At 37.4% G+C, this 27437-nt stretch overlaps 3 non-coding genes across 3 annotated transcripts; all 3 read right to left on the bottom strand.

Annotated features, from left to right (window-relative positions):
- Nucleotides 1-1066: 1066 nt before the first annotated feature.
- Nucleotides 1067-1139, bottom strand: Trnar-acg (transfer RNA arginine (anticodon ACG)). Its single transcript has one exon. It is a non-coding gene; the product is annotated as a tRNA-Arg (tRNA).
- Nucleotides 1140-1416: 277 nt separating this feature from the next.
- Trnar-acg (transfer RNA arginine (anticodon ACG)) lies at nt 1417-1489 on the bottom strand. The gene has a single exon. It is a non-coding gene; the product is annotated as a tRNA-Arg (tRNA).
- Nucleotides 1490-6138: 4649 nt separating this feature from the next.
- Nucleotides 6139-6211, bottom strand: Trnar-acg (transfer RNA arginine (anticodon ACG)). Its single transcript has one exon. It is a non-coding gene; the product is annotated as a tRNA-Arg (tRNA).
- Between the last annotated feature and the right edge of the window lie 21226 nt (nt 6212-27437).

Genomic DNA, 27437 nt, shown 5'->3' with positions numbered 1-27437 from the left:
AAACCGAATAATCAGCCGAAATTCCGATATAAATTGGCCGCCTCGGAGCTGTGATTTAAGCCCGTTGGTCTATTTTTTGTAGGGAGCCGTTAAGGACAAATGCTATGCGAACCATCCAGAGACGATTGATGAATTAAAACACGAAATCGAAATTGCCATTCATGAAATTGGAGCCCAAACAATCGAAAATGTGCTTAAAAATTGGGTTGATCGAATGGTCTACTGTAAAGCCAGTCGTGGCAGTCATTTGAACGATATTATTTTTCATTCATAAATGACAATGTTTAATCTTCAAAATAAAAAAAAAGTTTGAAAAAATATTGATTACTTTTTTTTTATTGCCGATTCAAAAAGCAAATTTTACATGGCCCACCCTATACATACCATATGTGAAGTACCATATTCGTCCCCGATAATTTATTTACTTACTGAAACCGCGGAATAATCCCTTTATTTTTGTGTATAAAATCCCTTTTAAAAACGAAGAATATTATTTCCAAAAGTGCAATATAATCGCTGCTGTCCATTTTAATTTAATGAGGAGTTAAAAGGAGGATGCTGCTAAAAAATAAATCTCACCATATTATTAAGAATCCGTCATCAAATTTATCTTCACTAGCAACGAAATCCACCAAAAACTTTTTCTTCTAAAAAAAAAATATTTTGACAAACTCTTTATGACGTTACGTTACATTGCAGAGTTTTTCAGTTTCAGATTTCCGTTTTTGTTTTGTTTGTTTGATGCCACCCTTCCAGCAAGTTTCTTTCAAGCCGCTTGGCAAACAATTGGTGAAACAATAATTTTGGGATTTTTTTATGGGTGTTGTAAGCTGGCATTTACTTTTATAAGCTGTCAAATACGTAGCATTTTGTTGAACTGTGTAATTATTAACAACTATAATCATATTGAGAATAAGCAGCCGGCACCTGTGTGGGGTCGGTCACTGTTGATGATAGGAATTGTAATCGTAAAAATATTTACCTTACTTTTAATATTATGAACAATTAGTAGCGCCTTTACTTGTAATAAGAGAAACTGTATTAAAAAATATCTAAATTGCTCCGTCGATCCTGCCAGGAGTCGAACCTGGAATCTTCTGATCCGTAGTCAGACGCGTTATCCATTGCGCCACAGGACCGGTTATTATCTTGCTAACAGTTTACACAGGTATATCAATTACAGATTATTAATCGCAATTTTCCAAATTTGTCGAATTTCCATGTAACTTTTGTTTTCAACCTGTGTATATAATATTTGCAAGTAGAAAAATAAGTTTTGCTTTGAGAAATGAATGAAAAACAATTAATTTAATTAAAACTTCAATAAAGGATCTCGAAAAATGACCTGCAAATTAGCTTTACTCATATTATATATTTAAAATTAATAAAAAATAAAAAAAAAACAATTGTTTTGGTCGATCCTGCCAGGAGTCGAACCTGGAATCTTCTGATCCGTAGTCAGACGCGTTATCCATTGCGCCACAGGACCGGTTCATTTTCTAGCCGAAAGAGTTTTTTTTAAGTCCATGTACTGTCTTTATTTTACTAAAACAAAAATAGCCGTTTCTGATTCTTCACTTCTTATGTTGGCTCTGCTCATATAATGGGAATCACTGATTTAAACAAGTTGCTTACATGATAAGCAGCTTGAAAGACACTTGCTTGAGTGAGTTGACAAGTGGCAAATCGAAATCGGCGCTAATGTTACAGGGAATACAAATATGGATATATGTAGAAAAAATCGTCTGAAGCAGTTGGACAACTCATGTTTCGCTAGAGAACGTGAAAGATTGAGGAGAGCAGAATACAAGTAGAAAGTATAATCGCGTCAACCTTCTAAATATTTATAAAGGTACGAGTTCAGTAAAAAGAACTCTCGGAGCTCACGAGATAAACGCAAAAAACCAGGGACACAACCCCTGACCCCGACAACTCAAACTTAAGTTCACAGTGATGGGTTTTACATAATAAAACCATAAACTCGCATACTCCTAAATTACTTACTTGGCTATTTTTTTGGTCTCTCTCTCAGCGAGGTGGGATGCGTTCGCGTATTATCTGTTGAATGGTGATGGTATTTGCTTAGAATTGTAGGGTATTAAAAGCATCGAAAAATATTGCAAAACAAAAACTGAAACTGAAAAACTCTGCAATTAACGGAAAGACTTGAAGCTGTCTGCCAAAACAAATATTTTTTGTGATGAAGCTATTTGTTTTTTCGTTTCTAAAGAAGACAAATTTGATGACGGATTCTGAATAATATAGCGAGAGTTTTCTTAAACAGCAGCCTCCGCTTAGCTTTTTATTGGATTAAAATGGACAGCACAGATTATATTGAATTTTTAGAAATAAATTTTCTTCGTTGTGAAATGAAATTGGTTGTGAAAGGTGGATTTTTCAGCCAAAGTTGCTATTCACAGAAGCAAGAGAGCACGATCGTGGTTTCATTCAGTAAATAAATTACTTTGAAAATGTAGACTGGGCAGCTTGGCCACCATGGGCGAATCTGGTATGTCACATGTGTACAGTGGTGGCCACGAATTCATCATCATTTTTTTCAAACACAACAAACTCCCTATAGTTTTTCTTCTTATAAAACTAAATGGTAAACAACATTTTTCTTGGAAAGTTTAAACACTACCAGCACCATGCTTTATAGAGGTTTATGTACAAGGTGGATCTAGTTGCGTGTGATGGCAAACGTTTTCTTTTTCCACCAGGTCTGAAATTCTAGAACTTAGATTCATCACTCCACAAGACGTGTAAAAAAAGGCAGACGGTGACGTTAATTGGGTTGAATGACTTAATTCGGTATTATATCAGGAATTATGTGCAACTAATGCGGATGAACTACTAGACTTAATTCCCACAATTTAAGCGGATTCGGGGAATTTTCGTTGACAAAAGTGCCAGTTGTTATCTATTGTGAATAAAAAATAATGAAACTTTTGAAAAGAAAAACAAGCAAGACTAGATGCAATCCTAGTTTACACTAATACGTTCGAAATTACATTAATTGTTTTGATTTTTCGGAGCAATTTGAGAAATTGCAATTTAAGATTTTTTTATGATAAATAAATAATTGTTTTTTAGTATCAGGCCAGTTAATATCTGTATTTGTTGCTTGCGGTCCATCTTTTACTGACAAAACTATCCAATAAACAAATCAGCTGTTCACTAAACCGCGTAACACCCGCCTGTCGCTCTACAATTTTCTTTATATTAACCGCCCGGTAATCCGGATTAGCACCGCTGGATTTTGTTAGAGGGAGAGAGAGAGAGAGAGGGGGGAAAGAGAGGGAGAGAGAGAGAGAGGGGAAAGAGAGGGAGAGAGAGAGAGAGAGGGGGGAAAGAGAGGGAGAGGGAGAGAGAGAGAGAGGGGAAAGAGAGGGAGAGAGAGAGAGAGAGGGGGAAGAGAGGGAGAGAGAGAGAGAGGGGGAAGAGAGGGAGAGAGAGAGAGAGAATTCGAGTCCAGCTCTAACTGGTACTAATTGCATGTGCATGAGTTTATGAGAGAGGGAGGAATATGCCAAGGTCCTTGTTTCCTACTTATAAAGAAAATTTTAAGAGAGAGAGAGAGGGGGGAAAGAGAGGGAGAGAGAGAGAGGGGAAAGAGAGGGAGAGAGAGAGAGAGAGAGAGGGGGAAGAGAGGGAGAGAGAGAGAGAGGGGGAAGAGAGGGAGAGAGAGAGAGAGAATTCGAGTCCAGCTCTAACTGGTACTAATTGCATGTGCATGAGTTTATGAGAGAGGGAGGAATATGCCAAGGTCCTTGTTTCCTACTTATAAAGAAAATTTTTGTAATAATTAAAGAAACATATTAGTAATAATTAAAGAAAAATATTAGTAATCATTTAGTTTGCTAAGAAGATAAACTATTGGAAACATGTTCTCTTGGCGTAGGGTCGTAAATTCGGGACCACCACTGTACACCACATACACCAGAAAAAAGCACCGGGAATTGTTCAATAAAACGCAAAATAATTGATTCATCATCAAAGTTTATTTTGTCGGTGAATACGGTGGTTGTTCGATCATATTTGTCGAGTGTTTGGTCAAAAGAGTGTTCACAATATAGGCCTTGTTAGACGGTGCGTTATTATGGTTCAAGATCCGTGAGTTTTCTTTCCACAAATTGGGCCGTTTCCTACGCACATTCTCTCTCAAACGTGGCATAACTTCCAAATAATATTCTTTATTTACCATAGAACCATTTGGTACGAATTCCGAGTACACAACACCATGATAATCAAACAAAATGAGTGGCCTGACTTTCACTTTTGACCGACTTTGACGAGGTTTTTGGGTTTCGGCTCATTACTAGCGCCATTCAGCCGCCTGTTGACTGGCTTGCATGTCAAACTCATATACCTACGTCTCACCCGCTGTTATTATGCGCAGGATAAACGTTGTAAAATGTAGCGAATTGATGCCGAATTACCTCCCTCAAACTTAAATGATGGTTTTCCAGCACCATTTCCTTGATTTTGTCGACGTTTTTATCCGTTGAAGACGTTGATGAGCGACCATATCTGAGTAAATCTTCCACGACTTCTCGGCCCTCTGCAAAAGCCTTATGCCACTCGTAGAGCCGTGCTTTTGATAAAGCCAGCTCACCATAGACTTTCTGCAATATTTTCAATGATACGGCATATGAAATCCCGTTCAAAACACACAATTTAAGACAAATTCTTTGTTCGATATTTTTATCCACAGTGAAAATCGCAGAGCACACCTGCGGTTGACTGATATAATTAAATGCTAAAATTTTTTACCAACCTTCCAGCAAAAAAAAATTTAGACATACCTTCTGCTCAAATATGAACGAGACGTTATCAATAAAACGGTCCGCGGATGACATATGGCAAAAATAAATTTTTTGTTTTTTTGGTAGGACTATTATAAGCTTACATGGCAAATTTCAGCGTGATATGTCACATAGTTTGTTTTCTGTGCTACTGTAAACAAGTCAAGCTCGAGTGTGTTCTTCGAATTCTCTTTTATGACTTCAATTGTCTCAAAATGTTTTCCACGGAGCGGCAACTTGAGCTTAGGAAACTGGAAAAAGTCACATGGAGCCATATCAGGCGAATACGGTGCTTGCGGAACGATATTAACATTATTTTTGTTCAAATAATCGCGAACAAGACGTGATGTGTGAGCTGGTGCATTATCGTGATGCAAGAACCATGACTTGTTGTCCCACAATACCTTCCTTTTAAGACGAATGTTCTCGCGCAAACGCTTTAAAACGTCTAAATAATATTCAGCGTTATTCGATTTTGCGATTTGTGCGATTTTCAAGCACAATTTCCTTTACTTTTCCGATGTTTTCGTCGTTTACTGATGTTGCTGGACGACGTTCATGAGGCAAGTTTTCAACCGATGTACGGCCCTCTTTGAACGATTTGTACCACTGGAAAACACGTGCACGCGATAGAGCAGAGTCCCCATAGGTTGTCTGGAACATTTTTAAGGCGTCTGAAGCCGAAATTTTGTTGGAATAACAAAATTTCAAACAAATTCTTTGTTCAACTTGAATTTCCATCGTTAAATTCGAAGAACACACTCGAGCTTGACTTGTTTACAGTAGCACAGAAAACAAACTATGTGACATATCACGCTGAAATTTGCCATGTAAGCTTATAACAGTCCTACCAAAAAACAAAAAATTTATTTTTGCCATATGTCATCCGCGGACCGTTTTATTGATAACGTCTCGTTCATATTTGAGCAGAAGGTATGTGTATATTATATTATATCTCAATTATATTATATCTCAAAATGGAATAAGAAAAAAATAATGTACGTATTTTTGATTTCATAGAAAACTTTCAAACTGAAAAAAGTAAATGGAAATAGATTTTACTAACATCTTTTGTGCTGAAAAAAGTTGTGACCACATAGTTATGAAACGAAGTGTAAAATTAAAAAAAAAATTTTTTTAAATAATAAAGAACATTTTAACTGTTAACTGTCTATTCCAACAGAGGTCAAACTTCTTCGGAATCTTCTGATAGGCATCAATTCCATAAGGAGGCCAATTATGCCTAAATAATTTAACTCCACTGTTTAAAGTTTTTTTTTATTAAAATCTATTATTTTAAAAAATAATAAAAGTTAGTTCAACTGCTATTCGTCGATCCTGCCAGGAGTCGAACCTGGAATCTTCTGATCCGTAGTCAGACGCGTTATCCATTGCGCCACAGGACCGGTTATCACTTCCTCGCTTTAAGACACACAACCTCACACACTGGCCAATACACAGCTAGTATTTTTTGATAGAGTTGAGTGGCGATTTAAGAGAATACGCGAACCAAAACAAAAAAAAAAATCAATAACACTTACATATGTACATATTTATATGGTTAGATTATGCTTTTAGTAATAATGTGTATACATTGATGTGTACGCATACATAGGTACGTAGGCGCTGGCTTTGCTTGAGAAAGATAATGGAAAAAGAAAAAATGTTAATGCCGAAAATTGTTTTTAAATTTACAATTAAACAAACAAAACTGATAAGGGTTATAAACAGAAGAAAAATTGTACTAAATTACATACATACATATGTACATATGTACAGTTGCGGTCAAAATCTTAGTAGTGCACATACGTAAAATGGAATGGGTTAAAAAGTGCGTGTAATAGCTTTTATAAAAAAAATTATTTTTTCCGTCTTATAGCCCAACTGTCAAACAAAACAAATCCCAAAAAAAATCCAACGTTTATCTTATTTCAGTAAGGTAAAATTACATTACGAAAACCTGCAGCGAATTTTGAGCGGTCAAAAACTTAGTAGTGTAACAAATTGTAAGAAAAATTTTGACAAAACTTTTATATGATGGTGATTTTATTTTTATTTTCCCTTAAAATATCTCCGAATCGTGAATTGTAGATGAAAAGACCAGACGAAATGCAAAATTAGCAGAACGTTATGGCTCACCTACAACCTCAAGCATTCGTCCACATTGATAAACATGAAACGAAAGGACGCCAGTAGACTAACGCTAGTCATAACAGGCTTTTGGTCTATCGGAGAACAAGCTTACAAAATGGGCATCCTTCACAACACATACTGTCATAGCTGTAAACAACCGCAGAAAAAGGAAATAATCTTCCATTTCCTCTGTGAATGCCCGGCCCTATGGAAGGACAGAAGGCAAACCGAACAACTGACGTCAACAACCTAATAAGGTTCCTAAACCGAAGAGGAGAGAAGGACGCCGAGATTCTGGGTGAATCCCTTTTTCTATTCTAAAATTATCGAAGATGCGACCATTGTGAGCGTCACAAAAAATACCAGTTGGCGGTCAAACATGCAAAACAGCCCATTGCTTCAGAGATGTATGGCAATATGAGTTTAAATATTTCATGACATGAATTGCAAGTTAAGATTGTTTACAATATGTGGTCAATGGTTAACAGTTATCCCGAACGAAATCCAACAAAGATGTGGTCTTAACCTCCTCGTTTTCCTTTTTGGGGTACTGTTTCGAAGGTAAGCAAGGCGTTTTCATTATATGGATGATATGGACAAGCCATGGCTCTGTATTTTTACACGCTTAACTATGTCCATGCTCCTGTATAGCCCATACAGCTCCTCACCAACGACCAAAGCTCTAACGAAGAATTTTTTTTCGAAAGGTCCCAAAACTTTCTCGTTTTATAAAGGGTTTTTCAATTGCCGCGGGTCGATTTTGACGACCTGTGGCAGCCATTTTATTTTGGTGACATCTGTCAAATCTTTTTTTATTATTCAGTTGTTTATGCCAAATCATCATGGCAAGTTACACGATTGAGCAGCACGTTCAAACGTGCCACACAGCAAACGCCATTTTATTCCATTTCAACATCTACCCGCCCTTATTGAAAAACCCTATATATTGCCAGTTTGGTCTTCCGAGAGAGAGTTCTACTTCTGAATTGCCTGAGCTACCAAAGTAATACCTGTTATTCCCCGCTTGATCTCCAGGGGTTTTATGTCTTTCATGTTTTAATGTCAGGCACAGAAATAGCGGTAATAACAGCATCACAAGCATTAGGCTAAATCGCCAATACTTTTACTGCAATTTGTTTTAGTAATCAGTAAAAAATATTTTTAGTGTAACTTTTTCCAGCAATCAGTAAAAAAATATTTTAAGTTTACTGGTAATGCAATTTACTACCTCTACCTCGGCGAAGAGAACAATTGCCTGCGAACCACACCAGTTAGCAAAATATAGAAGAACAAAAAAACCGATTACATACCTACATACATAGAAATGATACATGTATAGAAATGATGTATGTAAATATACAAAAAAAAAACTAAATTAATGACATAAATTTCAAGTTATTTAAATATAAAAGGAAACAAAATATATTAACGAGAATATACAAAACAAGATTCCGGCGAGAACTTTACTTAATGCAGTTAAGGCTTTGGAAGATTTATGCATTTTGTGACACTATTCCTAAACGAATGCACTTGCGAGGCATTAAAAAGCTATAAATTGTAAAGAAAGAAAAAATTAAAAATATACGTACGTACATGCATACATACGTATATGTCTACATGAAGGAAGTTTGAAAGAAAGAATTATGTCTAGTACAGAACTGCTGTGGAACGAACAGAAAAAAAATCGAAAAAAAATTCAATGCCACTTTTTATATGTTCACAAGAATTTTTTACATGTAAAAAGCTCACTACTGAATAGGAAGTGTCTCTCAAATATGCCTCTACTTTAAAGTTGTTAAAGCTGTGAGAGCCAATAAGAGCTTGTCAATTGACAAAAACCAACAGTTGCTGTTTACTACGGCTGCTGCTGCTCTTGATGAGGTGAAGAAAAGTGCTTAAATGAATTAATATGAAAAAATTATTTCTCATATATCATTTAAAGAAAGTTCAATGCAACTTTTCGTGGAGGATTTCTAATACGAAAACCGACCACTATCTCACATACATATACATATATAAATAGCGCTAAAAATATCGTGCATGTGTTTGTGGATGTACTTTTGACATACACGTGTCGCATTGTGTTAAATTTCATAGCCTACTTCCGGCCAGCCTACTACACTGCTTTGCTGTAGTCGTGCATCATTCGATATTCAGAACTGACAACTTCTACATCTCCTCCCCTCACTCGATGCCTTTGGCTGTACGATTAATATTAATTGCATTTGGCATAATTATTTTGGGGTCCTCAAGTGTCATACAAATCATAATGTTATACAACTACCGTTAGTATTGAAAAATATATCTACAAATAATTTCTTTGCCGTTTTTACACTGAGAGCTTTATATTCTACGACAGTGTGATGAGTTCTTTTTCTGTGAAGAACCCCATTAAGGATCTGACACTTTGAGCTAAATGATTTTCAGCTTCAGGCGAAACAAATAACAGCAGGTACGTCTCAAGGAACGGTACTCGGACATGAAATTTGGAATATAAGCTACGATAAAATCCTTCGTATTGAGATGACTTACGATGTGTCTAGTTGGATACACAGACAACATTGCAGCTGTGATAATCGCTCAAAACACTGACGATGCCAAAAGAAAGTTAAACCAGGTGATGATCCGAGTACAGACATGGGACCACGGATTAAAACTGGCCACAGAGAAAATAGAGCTAGTCCTTCTAACCAACAGATGTGTCCCATTAGAAGTAGATATGCAAATACTCGGTGCCACTTTATCGGTAGTGCAACTAGTCTCAAGATTTACTCACTGGGCGCACATAAATCATGCAGCCACAAGAGTTGCCAAAGTCAGCGGCATGTTACGTAAGCTCAAACTAAGCGAAAACTTTAATTGGGCATGACGAACTTGATTCTGCGAACTCGAAACAGATGCGAAATATGGGCACATTCGCTGAGGATGAAATGCCGACCAAAAACTTTACAATCTGTACAACGCACCTGCGCTGAAACGTTTTCTGCTGCTTCATACTCAGAAAAATATATGAAATCATTAAAAACCATCGTTTTTTGAAACGTTTAATTGTGTGTAGCACTGTAGGTTAATACGGTCATTTGCAACTCTATGAATGCTTTTCGAAGAGCTGAGGTGCAAATTTTCCCTTTCGACATTATTGAATCGTTTGAACTAAAGTAAAGCGCTTTAGGAATACTCCAGATACATTATTTTTCACTTTATTTACTTTTCCGTAAGAGGAAGAGTATGACCTTTATCAGTGGCGGATCCAGGATTTCATAAAGGGGGGGGGTCCGGGGTATTTTAGAAGCGTGTTTTTATTAAAAATCAATTTCGTGAATAAAATATGGCATTATTCGCGCTGCATGTCGTGACTAGCCGATGAAAAAACTAATAGCTCTAGATATCTTGTAAAAAAAATTCTAAAAATAGTAAAGGACTTTGATTCAAAATTACAAGAATAATTGGCGGTTTTTATACATCGTGGGACACCTTCATAAATAATTACGCCTATTTAAGATACAATATATTATAACATGTGTTGGAGCCAACTTGCAATTCAACCATGTATAGTTTAAGTACGAAAAAAATATCAACCCTGTTTGTAACTTCTTTACTTCTTCTTCTTGTACTAATGCTTACTGTGACTCAATTCACTCCAATAAAGTTCTTCAAACAAAACGGTCGTGTTTATATATAATATTATATATTTAATTGCGCTTTTCTCTAACAACATGTGTTGCTATATAACGGCAAGAAAGTTACCATGAAAGAGCCGTTGCAGCTTTTCCTTATCGTAACGGCGACACCCTGTGTACTGTTAACTCGAAATTTTAAATAGCGCGCCAACGAAATCGCGATGATGGCGCCGAGTGATTTTTCCCTAAGTTTTTTTGGTGAATAACTAGGCTATCTTTAAACATGCATGAACATGCTTCTATTCTTTTGTTTCTTTCAACGAGCAGAATACATTGTGTCGAGCATTTGTTGACAAGTAGTTAATGTGATTGTTAATACGCCTCCTAACATGAAGAGAACATTATTTTCTTATTTCGAGCGCCTTGATCCAGAATCAGAACCAAAAATAAAAAAGAAGGAAAAACAGGTAAAGTTAAAAATTTGTATCCAAGAACAGTCAGTGTACAGTTGGTGCTCAAATTAATAGAATCACTATGAAAAATTCAAGTTTCAGCCATTAAACTGATAATAATCAAAGAATAGTCTATTTTTAATATGTTGTTTATAAAATTTCTATAATACGACAAAAACAATATTCAAACCAGTCTTTTATTAAAAAAATATCAAAAAAAAAAAAATCAAAAAATCAATATTTTGCGTGAGCACCCCGTGCAGCAATTAAAACCGGAATCCTTTTGGGTATGCTTTCAACGCATTTTAAGCAGTTTGTTTTTATTTGGTCGTTTTAGAAATTGGACAAAAATGAAATTACGCAGGCCTGTGTAATTATTCAAAATTTCGAACCCCCCCATGGATCTGCCGCTGACCTTTATCCATACTCAGAATATCGCAACCTAATATCCTAAGTCTGATTTTGGAAAACGCCGGACAGCTGCAGAGAAAATGCCCTGCAGTATCATCAGCCTCAAAGCAGGATAGGCATATCGGGCGTTAAGAGGCGTTGTGCCCTGGGATTACACCCACCACTACTCTCAGGTCCTTTCTGCTGAGTTTTATTAGAAAGGTTGCTATTTTCCTGTTTGGTTCTTGCACAAAACACTTGTCTACTCTACACGAGTTATGGGTAGACCTCATGAAATCGTATGCCACGTTCAAGATAGCAAAGAATACCGTGGTCATCTCTCCTGTGGCATAGGAGTACTAAGTGTCTTCGTCTAAGTACCATCCAGATCCGCTACCACCACTGGTGCTCTTACTAAAACGCAAAATATGCATGCGAAACCTCCAATAGAAATAGACAAATTAACGCATTTCAATGAATGCATCACAGCAAATACATATAATATATTCAAGCACAAAAAGTACCGTTATGGCATTCGATAAAAGATGAGTATATGGTTGCCAACGCATCGTTCTTAAGTACTCCAATTTGTGGTGTGGTTGATGGCCAAAAAGCATCGGGAGAAGCTTATGGAGAGCCCGCGATTTTCACCAACCTAATGAGAAGTCACTGTAATTGTAAAAATCGATCATAGCGAGAGTTGGCAAACTCGGACCGAGGAACTCATCTCCATGTGATGTATCGGGGAAGAATTCTCAATCGGCTCAAACACCCCCTGATTCCCACCCATGCCTATCTTTTGAACTTGAGCAAGCCGGACAAACTGAAAATAATTTTTTTTTTCGGCGGTGAGGTTGGGTTAAAACTGCCTTCGCACCATATAGCAACCGTCCTCACTACGAGTGTGGTAATTCCACTAAAAACGTCTTCTTCTCTACTCTTGGATTTTTCCCTCAACCCCGAGACTGGACCCCGAGGTAGGGGTCCTAGACGGTGTCCTAAGAAGAACACATTCACGTACTCACACTGCATCCAGGGTCGCCTGTTTTGAAAAATAAGAAATAAGAAAGCGCAAACAACTGCTAGCCAAATTAATAGGATGATCGTTAGATTGTGAAAATAGGATCCCAGGAAAAGTGCTGCGTACATCCATCGAGAAATTTTTGTTTTCAAGCAGGGCTTCAGGGTCGACTGGCACGCAAGAAGCCATTGGTAACAGCATCGCGACGACACCGCCGAATTGAGCTTACTCGAGAGTACATATTCTGGACTCAAAATTTGTGGCGTTATATTTTATTCAGCAATGAAACGAAAATATACCGAGTTGATTCAGATGGTAGGAAGTACGTGCGGCAGCCAAAACGTCCAGCATTCAATCCCAAGTTCGCCTCACCAATCATAAAGCATTGGGGAGGCTCAATAATTATGTGGGGCTGCTTTTCGTGAAACGGATGCAGTCAATTACGCTCAAAATGTAATGCTACCTATGCGGATGAGCATTTAACGGTGATTTGGAAATTTCAACAAGACAATGATCCGAAACACACTTTTTGTGTGGTAAAAAAGTTTTTCAAATATAATTTAATCACTTTTCCGTATTGGGCATCTTCGAGTGCTGACTTAAATCCAATAGAACATCTTTGGAAGGACGCAAAACATGCACGCAGTACGCAAAATATCACAAATTTGGAGGCCAAGACAGCATGGGGATCCATTCCTGTTGAAGGTGTTAGAGGTTAAATAATATCAATGCAAGGACGCTGTTCAGTAGTAATAAAGCGAAAAGGATTTTCAACAAAATATTAAAGTATACTTTTCCCTTTCGTCTGCATGTTTTTATGATTAGATTATTTTGCTTCGTTCTTAAGTATTTTTCTCAAAGGAATTTCGTATTGTATTAACTTTTGTACATAAAGTAAAAAAAAAAATGATGTCTTAGACAAAAATACTGATACAGATTGAAAAATTTTGATTTTATAAAATAAATTCTGAAAACATTTATGTGATTTTACTGAAAAAATTGCTGTATATACATACATACAGCCGTTGAAAAATACTTAAGACCGATACCCATGTGTGCATCAATCAATAACTGGAATGCTGTTAAAACATATTCAACAAAAATAATGCAGTACCTTCGATATGTGGAGTGGGCGGTTAAAGAGTAGAAACTCTTGTGTAAGGAGGCACCAACAACTGTTTGAGTCACAACGATATCAGACGGGAACAAATTTGATATCGCATTCTTTCGATGTTCTGAGACTATCGATGATATAAAACCTCCATATGTCAAAAGGAGGGGATGCAGAAACCAATTGTGGTCAATAGAAGTAAACGCGGCACAGATAGAGACAAAAGAAGACGAGCCTATAACAGGAAACTGCCTACAAATAAGGTGGACACAGACGTGGGTGAATAAAACAGATCCAGTTCATGGACGCCGTTCTGGACCCTCCCGAGGTAATGCAACTTAAGTAAAGGGTGGCGCAAAATTAATCGGATGGCGCAAAATTAACCGTTCAACTTTTTACTAAAAAAAAATTATTTTGAATGACGGAAATCTTTATTTTGACCCTTTCGTGCTCCATTGCTTGTCTGTTTGTATGCTGCAGCTGTCTAGCTCACAAGTGTCAAATATTATTACCGTAGGACGATATTTGCAAATATTATAAATCTTTCCATAATTGATTAATTTTGCGCCACCTGTTAGATCCGGGAATAGAGTCGCTCCAGAAGAGAAGGAGAGATTGTTTTAGTGTTTGGGGCCGCATGACTCGACGTAGTAGACGACAGTCGCTGTAAATGCGAAGACTTTTTGAACCCTACCTCATCGATACCCAGTTCTCTCCATTTGAGTCTATGAAAACGTGTTGAAACCATTGTAAATGTTCATTCTTGAACATAAGGCCACCAAAAATAGGCTATAAGTGGCTAAGTTGGAAAATTTTAACCCTTACCAGGTCTTCATTCTTTAGAGGATACTCTCAAATCGATAATATCAAAGAAGTCTGGTCGCTTTTTTTCTGAAAATTCAATATACCCTGCTCGATTCTCATAAAAAAAGTATTTTTAATATTTACTATCGCATTCATTAACGAAAAAATTTATTTTTCCCAACTGACAACTTCTGATATTTACGAGTATTAGCTTGAAATAATCCTACAACTACGGATCTGTGATCAGAGCAGTATTTCTTGAAGAGGCGATCGTTGGCACATAAAGTGAATTGAAAACGTGTATGCTTTGCGTGCTTTGCGAATAAAATTAGCATACCGCTACTTGGCTCTCACATGGCTCTATTAATGCAGACATGTATGCATGAATGTGTGTACACATCCCTGTACATAGCCAGCTATGTTATGCGTTGGAACATTAATTAAAGCGCGAAATGAAATAAATTGTTTCCAATACAAATGAAATGTAGAGGAGGAGGCTCTTTCTTCTAGCCTTGCGCTTGAACTTGACAAAACTAGCAGTGAAATAATGAATTGCCTCCTAAGGCAAATAAAAAGTTGAGTGTGTGAAAAATCGCCCTTTAATTGCATTGCCGCCTATTAATCAACTTAGTTACTTTGCCACTTTTTTGGTTTCTCTTAGGTTGAAAAATAGATCAATAATGTGAAATAACTGCAATTTAGGTAGTAAGTAAAGTAAAGGCTGTGCCAACAGAGTGTAAGAGAAAAGTTGGCATTCAGTTTTACTATGTTCTAATGTAGCCGAATGGGTTGGTGCGTGACTACCATATGGAATTCAGAGAGAACGTAGGTTCGAATCTCGGTGAAACACCAAAATGAAGAAAAAGTTTTTTCTAATAGTGGCCGCCTCTCGGCAGGCAATGGCAAACCTCCGAGTGTATTTCCGCCATGAATAAGCTCCTCGTAAAAATATCCATTTGTGGAACAACATCTAGACCCACTCGCCACTATCCTCGACCTCTAAAAAAAATTAAAATGTGAAGTGAAAAAGGTAAAAATTACACTCTTTTTTATAAACAAATTGATGAAAACAATATTTTTAGTGATAATTAATATAATATACAATTCGAGGTACATGCAAAGGCCAATATGCTAAAGAATATTTCTGTAAAATTTTAAGTTTATATATTGATTACTTTTTGAGTTATATTCAACAGCGCGGAAAATACGTATTTCGAGAAAAACGCGATTAAAGTTCTCGTTCTTACTCATCTTTCGTTCGACGCTCATGACTTCACTGACTTTATAGGGACTTTTTAGACTTCCTATTAAGCTTAAAACATTGAAAAGATATTCTCTAGATTGTAAATTGATTTTTAAAGCAAAAAAAGTGGAAAATTTGAAAGTACTGGAGGAGCCGCACCACTTAAGGCAGTAATAGTTGCGGTGACTACTTCACTTTGTGTAAGGCAATGTATAAGTGTAAATAAGATGGACTAACCTTGTGTTAGCTGAAGTGTCACTTTATATTGCAGTGTAGCACAAAAAATAGAAGGCAATAAACGAACAAATGTGCAGGTCAAAACCAATGAAAGCCCGTCATCGGTCAATGTGATATACATCCGACTTTTTCTCTCTCTCTCTCTCTCTGAACTACCGTAAAACAGAGTCATAGCAATGTAAGTAGGTGGAAATAATATAATATCTTGCAGAACTGCCAATCTCATTCAATACGCTAATAAAATACAAAAATCATCAAATACCTGTTGACACTTCTAAGGGTAAAACGCAATCTCAGCAATTCGCTAAATCTATCAAAAGACTGCTTCACCAGTTGGATCTGAATCCCACACACCTCTACATAATTCCTCGGTAAAATTAAGCACCTAACCTAACTTAATTCAACCTGACCTATTAATTATATACATACATATATGGTACTTACATCCTTTTCGAGGTCCTCCTCCTATTTGTGGTGTGCGTCTTGATGTTTTTCCACAATGGAGCAGCCTGCAATTTTAAGTCGTCTCCGAACGGCAGCTGCTTTTTATGAGGAGCTTTTTCTTTGCAGAAATACAAGGATGATAAATTTACAAGGTTTGCTCTTTAACTATGGTGAAGGGAAACTTTGACTGACACGTCACCTGGGGAATTCGGCAGCCGCATTCTACACGATCATTTCACACATATTCACACACTCGCCCAATCAGTCGCTGTTCAGACGGCATCGAAGTGGCATTGGTTGATTTTTTTTTATATCATCAACATCTGCCGAGGAGCGATTGTTATTAGAAAACATTTTTTTTATCAATTGGTGTTTCCCGAGTTTCCGAACCTGTAGATCTCCGAATGGAAGTCACGAACCAACCCATTCGGCTGCGGCGGCCGCCAGATATTAATTAATCGTCTTTACCTCAGGAACTTGGATGGTACATAGATGTGAAAAGTATCACAAAAAGGAGAAAATAATTTTTTTTTTCGTTTCTTGGGCTACTTCTGTACTATTTGTCGACTTTATTTGGCAATTAAGCCTATTTTGCACTGCATTAGAGCAAATATTTACTGTTACCCGGCAAGTATTTATTAGTAGATGATTAACTGGAGGTGAATGGAATGAAGCATTCGTTCGCGCCCAAATCGACAAGTAAATAACGAAATGCCAATTGGTGCATAAACTTTATATATTATTGTACATGTATTAGTGTACTCCAACAGCCAGAAGAAATAGTATTGCAAAGTAATAATGCAACTGCAACGCTAGCATCTTTGGTGGCAGCGAATAGACCCAAGGGAAATACATTGTCTGCTGCTGTGACTAAGTATATCTTCCTGCTTCTTCGAAAAATAACAGCAGCAGCTAAGAAATGTGCCATAACATATCTCAATGCGCTACAACGGCAACAAAAAATTCAATTCATTAACCAACGCGCTGTTGGCAATTTTCGCTGCACTCATTTCTTCTACCTTGCCATGTTACGCTTCACTGGGCTTTGCATGCTTATTTTTACTGTAGTTGTGATACGGTTGCCTTCCTGCCACAGTTTCCGCCTTCAGCCTACGCCACACCTGACCAAAGGAAGTTCACTGCACAGAGGTGGATGTGGGTTTCCTGTTGCAAGGAAGTGCCCCTCTTTTCTTCATCTTATTTTATATGCCTTATTGCTTTTGCTTGCATTCGTTTATTTTGCTTCTTTTCAATCAAACCGAGTACCTTTTTAATGACCACGGCGAATTTTGCAAACCAAGCTATGTCATAAAGTCGGTAAGTTCTATGTATGTATGTAGTACATCTTAGTTTTGTGTAAGAAGCTCTTCAGCATTACTACTTTCCGACTCGTGCTTCACTTTATACTCACCTCCCCATTTGCTTCGTTTAACTACTCACTTACTTGTGTGTGTATGTACCTACATGGTTTCGTTTGCTTGTCGAATTTAATGCTTGCTTTTATTATTATGGCTCCGAACGCCACAGTTGCATGCCAGTGGTTAAAGGAGCCAACGAGTCAGCCGCCCAGTCCCATGCGCTGCAACGGGATTTGGAACACTGTTGCTGAGATGAAACAGTAGTTTGCTACCGTCTAAGCATTCATTCTGTTATTTGGAGCGTAACTTTAAAGCTCCATTCAAATGTTGGTATAAGTGTGCGCTCCGAGGTGTGGCTATTTAGTAAAAATACCGAAAAAAAATTATGGTAGTTTTGGGGGGAAAAAAGTCGATTATTTTTCTGTAAAATTTTTGTAAAAACAGAAAAGAGTTTGTCTAGTGTGAAATGTCACCTTGACAACGAGCATACGATGGTGGTTCAATAAGTACCCGTGATTGATGACAGAGGGCGTTCCTGAGGGAAAGTGGTATTAGCATCGTGTGCTGCCACCTATCAAACGACGGCAAAACAAATTTTAGACTGATTGATAGGTTAGTTTGGATTTGGCAGCTATTCGAGTCAGACGTATTTCGTGATTTTCGCTAAGATGGAAAAAAGCAGCATCGTTCGGTAATTCGGTTTTTGTTTTTGGATGGGAACAAATGCGAGGAAATAAAAGCAAAGTTAGATGTTGTCTATGGGAACACTTCGCCATATATGACCACAGTTAAATAGTGGTTCTTCGAATTTACATGTGGGCGAATATCTGTGTTTTATTAGGTGCAACCAGGACGCTCGGCAGACGCGGTTACCGTGAAAATCGTTCAAAAAGTCCACGACATTATTCTCGCTGATCGACGAACAAAAGTGCGCGAAGTAACAGAGGCCAAAGGTGTGTCGACCGAAACGGCAATTAATATTTTACATGATGAAAAAATTGGCTCGATGGATGTCGCGATTGCTAACGGTGGACAACAAACGGATGCGGCTGTTAACTTCGAAGCAGTATTTGGAGTAATTTAAGCGAGATTCGAAGGAATTTTAACGTCGAGTTGTCACCGTTGATGAAACCTGGACTCATCATTACACACAAGAAACTAAGCAACAATCAAAATAATGGATTTCTCCCGGTAAATCTGCTGCAAAGAAGGCGAAGACCGTCCCATCGGCCGGAAAAGTCATGACGACGATTTTTCGGGATGCTAACGACGTTATCTTCATGTATTTTTTTAGGAAAAGGAAGAACGATCACTGTACAATACTACAGTGAGTTATTGGACCACTTTCACAAAAAATGGAAGGAGACAAGGCCGCATTTGGCAAAAAGGAAGGTGCAGTTTCACCATCCACTTTTTGGAGGGGTTAAAAAAAGGCCGGAGTGTTGGGAGAAGCATCTCTTTCTAAAAGAGGACTACGTTCAAAAATAAAAAAATCTTCATTTCTAACACTGGTACTTATTGCACACCCCTCTTAAACTTTAAATTGTTTCATCGATACTTAACGAGATATCGATCACTACTGCCACCTACCGAGAAAATAATGGATTCTTTTTCTCGAAACTAATATTATCCCGATTTCATTTGTAGCTTTTTACTTATCCTTATAGCACTCCACGCGAATCACCAGTCCGTGCTTGCCGTTCTCTGAGATAATCTACTTGGTTAGAAATGTCTTGATGGATAGAGTGGAATGAGAGCTCATGACGTGCTCTTCCATAATTCCGGTCGTGCTTACCTTATTCTTTCACGGAGTAATGCTGACTAATAGTTGGACCTTAGCAATACCTATACCTCCATATTGTCATCTGTTTTTGAAGTGAAATATCGATCCGATTCTCCATGATCCCTATTAAAAGATGTGACTACTTTAATAAAATAAAATCTTCAGCTAAATTATAATTTTTCCAAGCTTCATGGGGAGTTTCGAAGCAATTCATTGCTCTCTTCTTATACTCAAGGATTAAGGAGGATAGATTACCGGCTTTGCTATTTAGCTATGGTGAAAAAGAAAATTGTGAGGGGAACCTTGGCTGTCACGCCATTTGAAGGCTGACAACTTTTTGAACGAACTTCGTATGGCCAAAAAAAAATTATTCTTTAACAATGGATCAAAAAATTAAATACTGAAATCAAAAGTAACAAATCTTTTTTTCGTTTCTGTTTTACACACTTTTAAAGAAACACCCAAAAAGAATTATTTCGAGGACCTTAAGAAGAAAAATTAAAGGGGTTAAAGCCTTTGGACTTAAAAAAGGAATTGCGCCTGCTGCTCACAAGGCAATTGCTAAAAACTATACATTTATAACCAGGGATTGAAATAGCTCCGTTATTTCCTAGTGTTCATTTTTGCTCTCGCTACTGCTCTGAACTTGAAAAGATGAGTAGGGGAGCAGGTAGCGCAAAACGAGAGATCAACTGGCTTGCTCCGCTTCAAGCTGCGTTTTGTTACTGCTGGTAGCTCAGAGCAATAGTCAAAAAGAGTTCTAAGTGTTCTCTGTAGTTGGAGTAGTAGTAAAGAACTTGGAATCAGCCGTCGCTTTTGTTTTGTTAGATGCATTTTTTATGATAGAGCGTATAATCCCCTTCTCTATTTAATTTTTTCCTCCTCCAATTGTTGTCCTGCGTCTTCACGATCTTCCACAAATAGAGGGACCTACAGTTTTACGCCGACTCCGAACGGCAGACTGTTTTTTTATGAGGAGGTTTTTCAGGCGAGAAACAAATTCGGAGGCTTGCCATTACTTGTCCAGGGGCTACCTCTATTAGAAAACAATTTTCTGTCGTGTGGTGTTTTATATTCGAGGTTTCGAACCCAGCCTCTACTGAATGGTAGTTATGTATTAAGTCATTCGATTACGATGGCAAATAAAGTACCGTTGAAAAGAACACGTATTTTAAAATATTTTAGAGTGAGCTTGTAGGAATGAAGCTACATAGTACTTAATTAAAAAAAAACGGTGGCCAAATGCCACAATACATTTCTTCTAAACATCCATTCGTTGCTTCCACGCTTGGTGGAGCGCTTGGTAAACGTCTTTTCCGCCCAAAACTGACATTGTTTACGGATGTAGAATACCAAATACCCACGTCTCAAGTTTGCCGTGGATTTCAGAGGGTTTATAAAACACAAACTAAATAAGCTACTTTAGGCCTCTTCTTTTCGCCAAGCATTAGCAAGTGGCGAATAAGTGAAGCAACTTTTATGAATAAACATATGCATGTCGATAGAACTGGAAAAGAGTTGCCAAAAATTACATTTGTCCGGAACACTTAATGTAATTAGTAAGACTGCGTTCATACAGGTCAACATTTGTTATTTCAACTCGTTATTTGTGACGGTCGCACTCTGTCAAGACTATTTGTGTTCTCGTTCTTCCCAATGTTATTGTTCACTTAAGACTAAACAGGAGAATTCGTTTTGTAGAGTAACAAAATTATCTCTATATGAACGCGGTCTAATGAAACTCTCTTGATATAGAATAGGCGATTTTGAAAATAGTGAGTTACCACAGTTATAACCGTACTCACGTGGAATCTTGGTCAATGACTTTGTTGTTGCTTTATCATGCAAATTTGTCGTTAAATGAGCTCAACAGATTGCTAGCGAGCAGGGAAGTGGCGAGGCCTATTATTTCCAGCAAACGCGGTGTTGCTAGTTCCCGAGTTATGTCTAAATTCCAGGAACTTGTATTGCAAAACCTCCTATATTTACTAGCTACTTTGGTAACCTATTACAGAAGCATAAAAATTAGGTAAATATGCACCAGATACTAGGAAATGTACATAGACAACGATTTGCCTGGCTGCTCATCACTGCTACTTCTCCAATTGCAAAATTTTTATTAAAAATTTCTGGTGTTAATCTTTTACTTTTTTATTGTTTTGCTTTTGTACATACAGTATTGTTTGTTTTGTTTTGTTATTTAGTTTCTGAGTAATTTTTCTTTTTATTACCGTTACTTATTGTGTGCGTTGGAGTATTGTTTACATTTTGCATGGTGACTTATGGCCATATCAAATTTCAAAACATGAATGTTTATTACTAGCTATTGTATGTACCTTTGTGTATATGTATGCGGATGTGTATATCTATGTGCCAAATATGCTTTATGCACAATCTTTCAATACATATGGACATATATTTGCATTTAGCCATTGAGACAAGTGTTGTATGTTGAATAAAAGGCCTTGCAAGTACACTGAAATTTTGAAACATATTTTCAAATGATACATCCATTCATATTTATGTTTCATACATATGCATATACAATAGATAGGTAAAAATATATGTTCGCCTTGAACAAGTTTTTTTAAACTAATTCAATGGAATTTTATTGCCTGCACACTTTCTAATAAGAAAATACTAAACGAATAAACGCATATAAAGGGTGTTTTTTTAGAGGTTAGGTTTTCAAGATGAAATAAAACGTATATAATTTAATGTTATGGCCAAGAATTTAGCTTTATTATAAAGATAAGGGTTTGCCATTATGTTTTAAAAATGATTTCGGGCAAGTGGCAGCCGCGGCTGGCTCGAATAAATTCCAGCCGAGAGGCCCAATTTTCGACCACTTTTTGTAGCAATTGGGGCCGTATGTCAGCAATAACGCGCCGAATATTCTCTTCCAAGACGTCAATCGTCTCGGACTTATCTGCGTAGACAAGCGACTTCACATAGCCCCACAAGAAATAGTCCAGCGGTGTTATATCGCACGATCTTGGAGGCCACGCCACAGGTCCACGGCGCGAGATAATGCGCTCACCAAAAGTTTCCTTCAATAAATCGATTGTTGCGTTGGCTGTATGGCATGTAGCGCCGTCTTGTTGGAACCAAAGGTCGTCCACATCAACATCGTCCAATTCAGGCACGAAAAAGTCATTAATCATGGCTCTATAGCGCTCTCCATTGACTGTAACATTATGGCCGGCTTCATTTTTAAAGAAATATGGACCAATGATTCCCTCTGCCCATAGAGCACACCAAACAGTGACTTTTTGAGGATGTAACGGCGTCTCAGCAATGGCTTGTGGATTATGTTCACTCCAAATGCGACAATTTTGCATATTGACATACCCATTCAACCAAAAGTGAGCTTCATCGCTGAACAAAATTTTCTTGTGAAAATCGGGATCGGTGGCCATCTCGTTTGGGTAATAAATTTGCACGATTTGCAAACGTTGTTCAGGTGTAAGTCTATTCATTATGAAATGGCAAACCAAACTGAGCATAAATCAAGTGACAGCTGTCAAAAAGACCATCTACGAAAAAGTAGTGCCAACTTGAAAACCTAACCTCTAAAAAAAACACCCTTTATCATATTTTCTAATTAGCCAAGGTGTCCTTACTTTGCTGTGTTTTATATGTCTTTATTGTTATATTTATAAATATATATATTATATTGAAATACAGTTGTGTGATTATTAAAACGATAGCAATACCAAGTATTATGATGTTGATTCGAGGGTTGGAATAGCCTTTCATATTATTGTATTTTATCAGGGGGTGCTTTGAGGATGATGAAATAGATTTAGAAGAATAATAAATAAAGTTAAGCAAAACTATTATAAATTCAATATTATTTATAAGGTGAACTCCAAAATAAACAAGAAAAAAAAAATAAAAAATAAATAATTGGCGCGTACACTTCTGTTAGGTGTTTGGCCGAGCTCCTTCTCCTATTTGTGGTGTGCGTCTTGATGTTGTTCCACAAATGGAGGGACCTACAGTTTCAAGCCGATTCCGAACGGCAGATATTTTTATGAGGAGCTTTTTCGTAGCAGAAATACACTCGGAGGTTTGCCATTGCCTGCCGAGGGGCGACCGCTATTAGAAAAATGTTTTTATTAATTTTGCTTTCACCGAGATTCGAACCAACGACCTCTCTGTGAATTCCGAATGGTAATCACGCACTAACCCATTCGGCTACGGCTGAGCTAAAATAGGAACGACAGGAGCTTTGTTCTGATAACTTTGAGTTTATTTATTCAAAATAGACCCCCTTGGCCTCGTTTTGCTTTTCGAAAGAGTGTTTCAGGTCATTGACCGGAATGTCCTTCAGGATGTCGGTATATGCCTTTTGGATGCCCTCTACGAACGCAAAACGTTTTCCTTTCATGGCCAAATTGTCTTTTCTCGCCTCTTTAATGAGGTTTTTCGAATGTTGAGTTCTGAGTAATTTTTGGTTAGTTAACTTGTGCTGAATGATACGTGCACAGACCTTTCGTAAGCGGAAATGATCAGTTAAAATGCGATAAATCGATGTTTTGGAGATATTCAACTCCGATTCCATGAATTTCAACAATCATCGTCATTCGGTCCATTTTTGATTAATTTAAAAACAATTTCGATGGAGTTTTCGGTGACATTGTCATTTATGTCCTCACCACCATCTCTGAAACGTGTAAACCACTCATGAACTCTGGCACGAGATAGACAATCATCGCCATAAACTTCTTTCATCAATTCAAATGTTTTAGTAAGCATTTGCTGATTTTAAAACAAAATTTTATATTAACTCTTTGTTCGAAACTCATTTTTTACCGATGCCACACACAACTGACACTTTAGACACTTTAGCTTTCACTAGACGTCTGCTAGGGATGTAACTTTCAACGCACTAACTCATTAAAAAGATGGCGCCATCATATTTTTATGACGTCAGTCTAGTTTTTTTTGGACTTCACCTCGTATTTTGTAATTTTTTTAATAAAAATATTGTTCATACCACAACAATTACCATATCAAGCTTAGGTTAGGTTAGGTTAGTCTTGGTTGATTCTGTAGATCACATATAGACCAGAAATTGATCCATAGTTATAAAGAGATTTTAAGAACTTTTTGTTTTGTCTTTAATACGCACTTTATATAATAAGCATGATTTTCGTGATCCTGCCTGAGTTGGCTCTTTCCCATCTCGAGCTCCCTTCTTGAATCATTGCTGCAACTATAACCAGCCGTTGTTTACAGAGAAGTGGTTGTATACCGGCCGTGCTTACTACAGGAACATTTGAACCTGCTTCGGCTAGTGTATCCACTTTCTCGTTTTCTTCAATTCTCTTGGTTCCTGGAACCCAGTAAATGGTGACTTGTCTGTCAGTTCCTAGTTCATCCATCCTGTTCCGGCATTGTCGTACGCAGTCTGAGTTTGCCATTACAGCTGCTATTACTTTGATGGCTGCTTGGCTGTCAATGTAAAAGTTTATTTGAGAGTTTGGAGGAGTGTTCCCTATGGCTAAGTCTGCTGTTTTCGTTGCTGCGTAGATCTCAGCTTGGAACATACTGCAGTAGTCCGGTAATTTGTATGATTGTCCATAGCCTAGCCTAGACGTCCACAACGGGGCTGGACTTAACTCTGAGCCTTGTGAGCGGACAGGATTTTTGGTATGCAAGAAGAGTTTTTGAGTTTGAGAGTTTATAGCTGCTCCTATGCCTCTGCTGGAGAGTTTTTGAGGAGGAATATAATCTTTTAACAAATTTCTAAAGATCCCAGTTGGTTTTCCCAAGATTCCTAAATGTTGTATTTGCTTCGGGATGTAGGTTATTATCGTAAAAGAAATATATTAGGTGCGTAACTAAGTTCTCGCTCTTTGTCAACAGATGCCGCCAGCAGTGTGTGTTAGTCGATTCTAACATAACCTAAACGTTATAAACTAAGCTTAGACATATGGTAAACAAACTGCCTCCACACATTCGTGATTTTGTTTTGATATCATATATTTTTGGTTTTGTGAAAATGTCTGATTTTGTGCCGAATAATCATCATTTGCGGGAAGTGTTAATTTTCCTCTTTCATTCGAAAAAAAGACGGCAGCTGAAGCGCATCGAGAGCTACAAAAAGTTTATGGAGCTGCTGCTTTAAGTGAAACAACGTGCCGAGATTAGTTCCGTCGCTTCAAAGACGGTGATTTTAATGTAGACGACCGTCCGCCTGCAGGAAGGCCAAAAACCTTCGAAGACGCTGAATTGGAGGCATTGCTCAATGAGGATCCGTGTCAAACGCAAGAAGAGCTTGCTTCAGTATTAGGAGTTACTCGCCAATCCATTTCCAAACGTTTGCATGCTTTGGGAATGATTCAGAAACAGGGGACTTGGGTTTCTCATGAGTTGAAACCAAGGGATGTTGAATGTCTTTTTCTCGCTTGAGAACAATTGCTCCAGCGGCTAAAAAGGAAGGGTTTTCTTCATCCCATCGTGACGCGTGATGAAAAATGGATTCATTATAGCAATCAAAAGAAAAGAAAGCCATGGGGACTGCCCGGCCATGCTTCTATACACGGAATGTCGGAATCCCTTATCGTTTTATGCTTACCCAACAGACAGGTGTCATGAACGCAGCAAGGTTCTACATCTCTTCGTTTGTCATAAAAATGCTGAAGGGGTTATACCCTATGATCAAAAAGTACCGGGTATGTATAATTTAAATGAACAGCTCACTTGGGAACCGGTCCATATTTTTTTCTTATATTGGTAGGACTGCAAGTCAATAAAGAATATTATTTATCCGTTTTGAAGCGTTTGGGAGATGCTATACGTCGCAAACGGCCGGAAATGTGGGCAAACAGTTCTTGGATTTTGCATGATGATACCGCGCCATCACATCGATCTCAAATTGTGCTGGATTATTTGACCAAACACCAAGTAAATACCATCGTGCAAGCGCCGTATTCACCTGCTATAGCCCCGTGCGACTTCTTTTTGTTTCCCAAGTTGAAGGAAGGATATTTCAGTAGATAGAGGAGATCAAAGAGAATGCGACGAAGGAGCTGAAGGCCATCCAGGGGTGAATGGAGGACTGGCTGGGTTAAACGTTGGCACATGTGTGTTTACTTCAGACGGCTCATATTTTGAAGGAGATCAAATAAATTTGCCTGAAATTTAACTCTGTTTTGTTTTATTTAAACATTCCCGGTATTTTCAGATCATAAGGTATACAGTTAGAAGGCCGAAAAAAGCGAATTTTCCAGAATTTTTTCTGAGAAAACTTTTAAATTTATTGATCTAAAATTTTTTACACGTATTATGTTATATTTAAACCATATTTTATGACTTAGTATTAGTGAAAATATTTATTTGGAAAGAGCTACAGCTGATCTCCTGGAGCTCCTCTCAAAAAAGACGTTTTGCGGTGACCACTATATCTCTGAACTGGATCCTCTGAAATTAAAAACTCAAACAGATTTCGGTAAAGTAATGCTAAATCTATTAATTAATAGAAGGAATAAGCAAAATAATGTTTTTTGACAAAATGGCGGTCTCTCAAAAAAATAAAAATCGATTTTTGACCAAAAATTCGGCCTTAAATTGTTTATAAAAACAAAATATTTATCGGTTAGAAAAAATCTTCGATTAATTACTAAAAATATATTTAAAAAGCTCGTGTCAAAATTTGAGACTAATAGGTTTAGCCATTTTCGAGTAATGTTGGTCACCGACTTTGAAAAGACCACTTTGAGAAAAAAACGCGTTTAAAGTTTTCCTTGTACTTTCAAGCATTCTGAAACGTCTTTTCAAATTTGCATGTAACTTCGAAAATATTCACCGGAAAAAAAAATCGATTTTTTTTGAATTCTAACTGTATATAACCCATTAACAAAGTTGTTAGCTCAGAAGCAGGGGTGAGAGGAGTAACAATTTAGAAACTCATTGCCCAGGTGGCACCCTCGTGGAGGGTTCAGTCAGAGGATATTTGCTACCCAACTACCATTTTTGCTACCCAACTTCGAACTTTGTATAAAATTTGCAAAAATTCGGCAAATTTT

This window comes from Anastrepha ludens, chromosome 5 (genome assembly GCF_028408465.1).
Source record: "Anastrepha ludens isolate Willacy chromosome 5, idAnaLude1.1, whole genome shotgun sequence".
Classification (NCBI taxonomy): Eukaryota; Metazoa; Arthropoda; class Insecta; order Diptera; family Tephritidae; genus Anastrepha; species Anastrepha ludens.
This window is presented reverse-complemented; position numbering and strand designations above follow the sequence as displayed.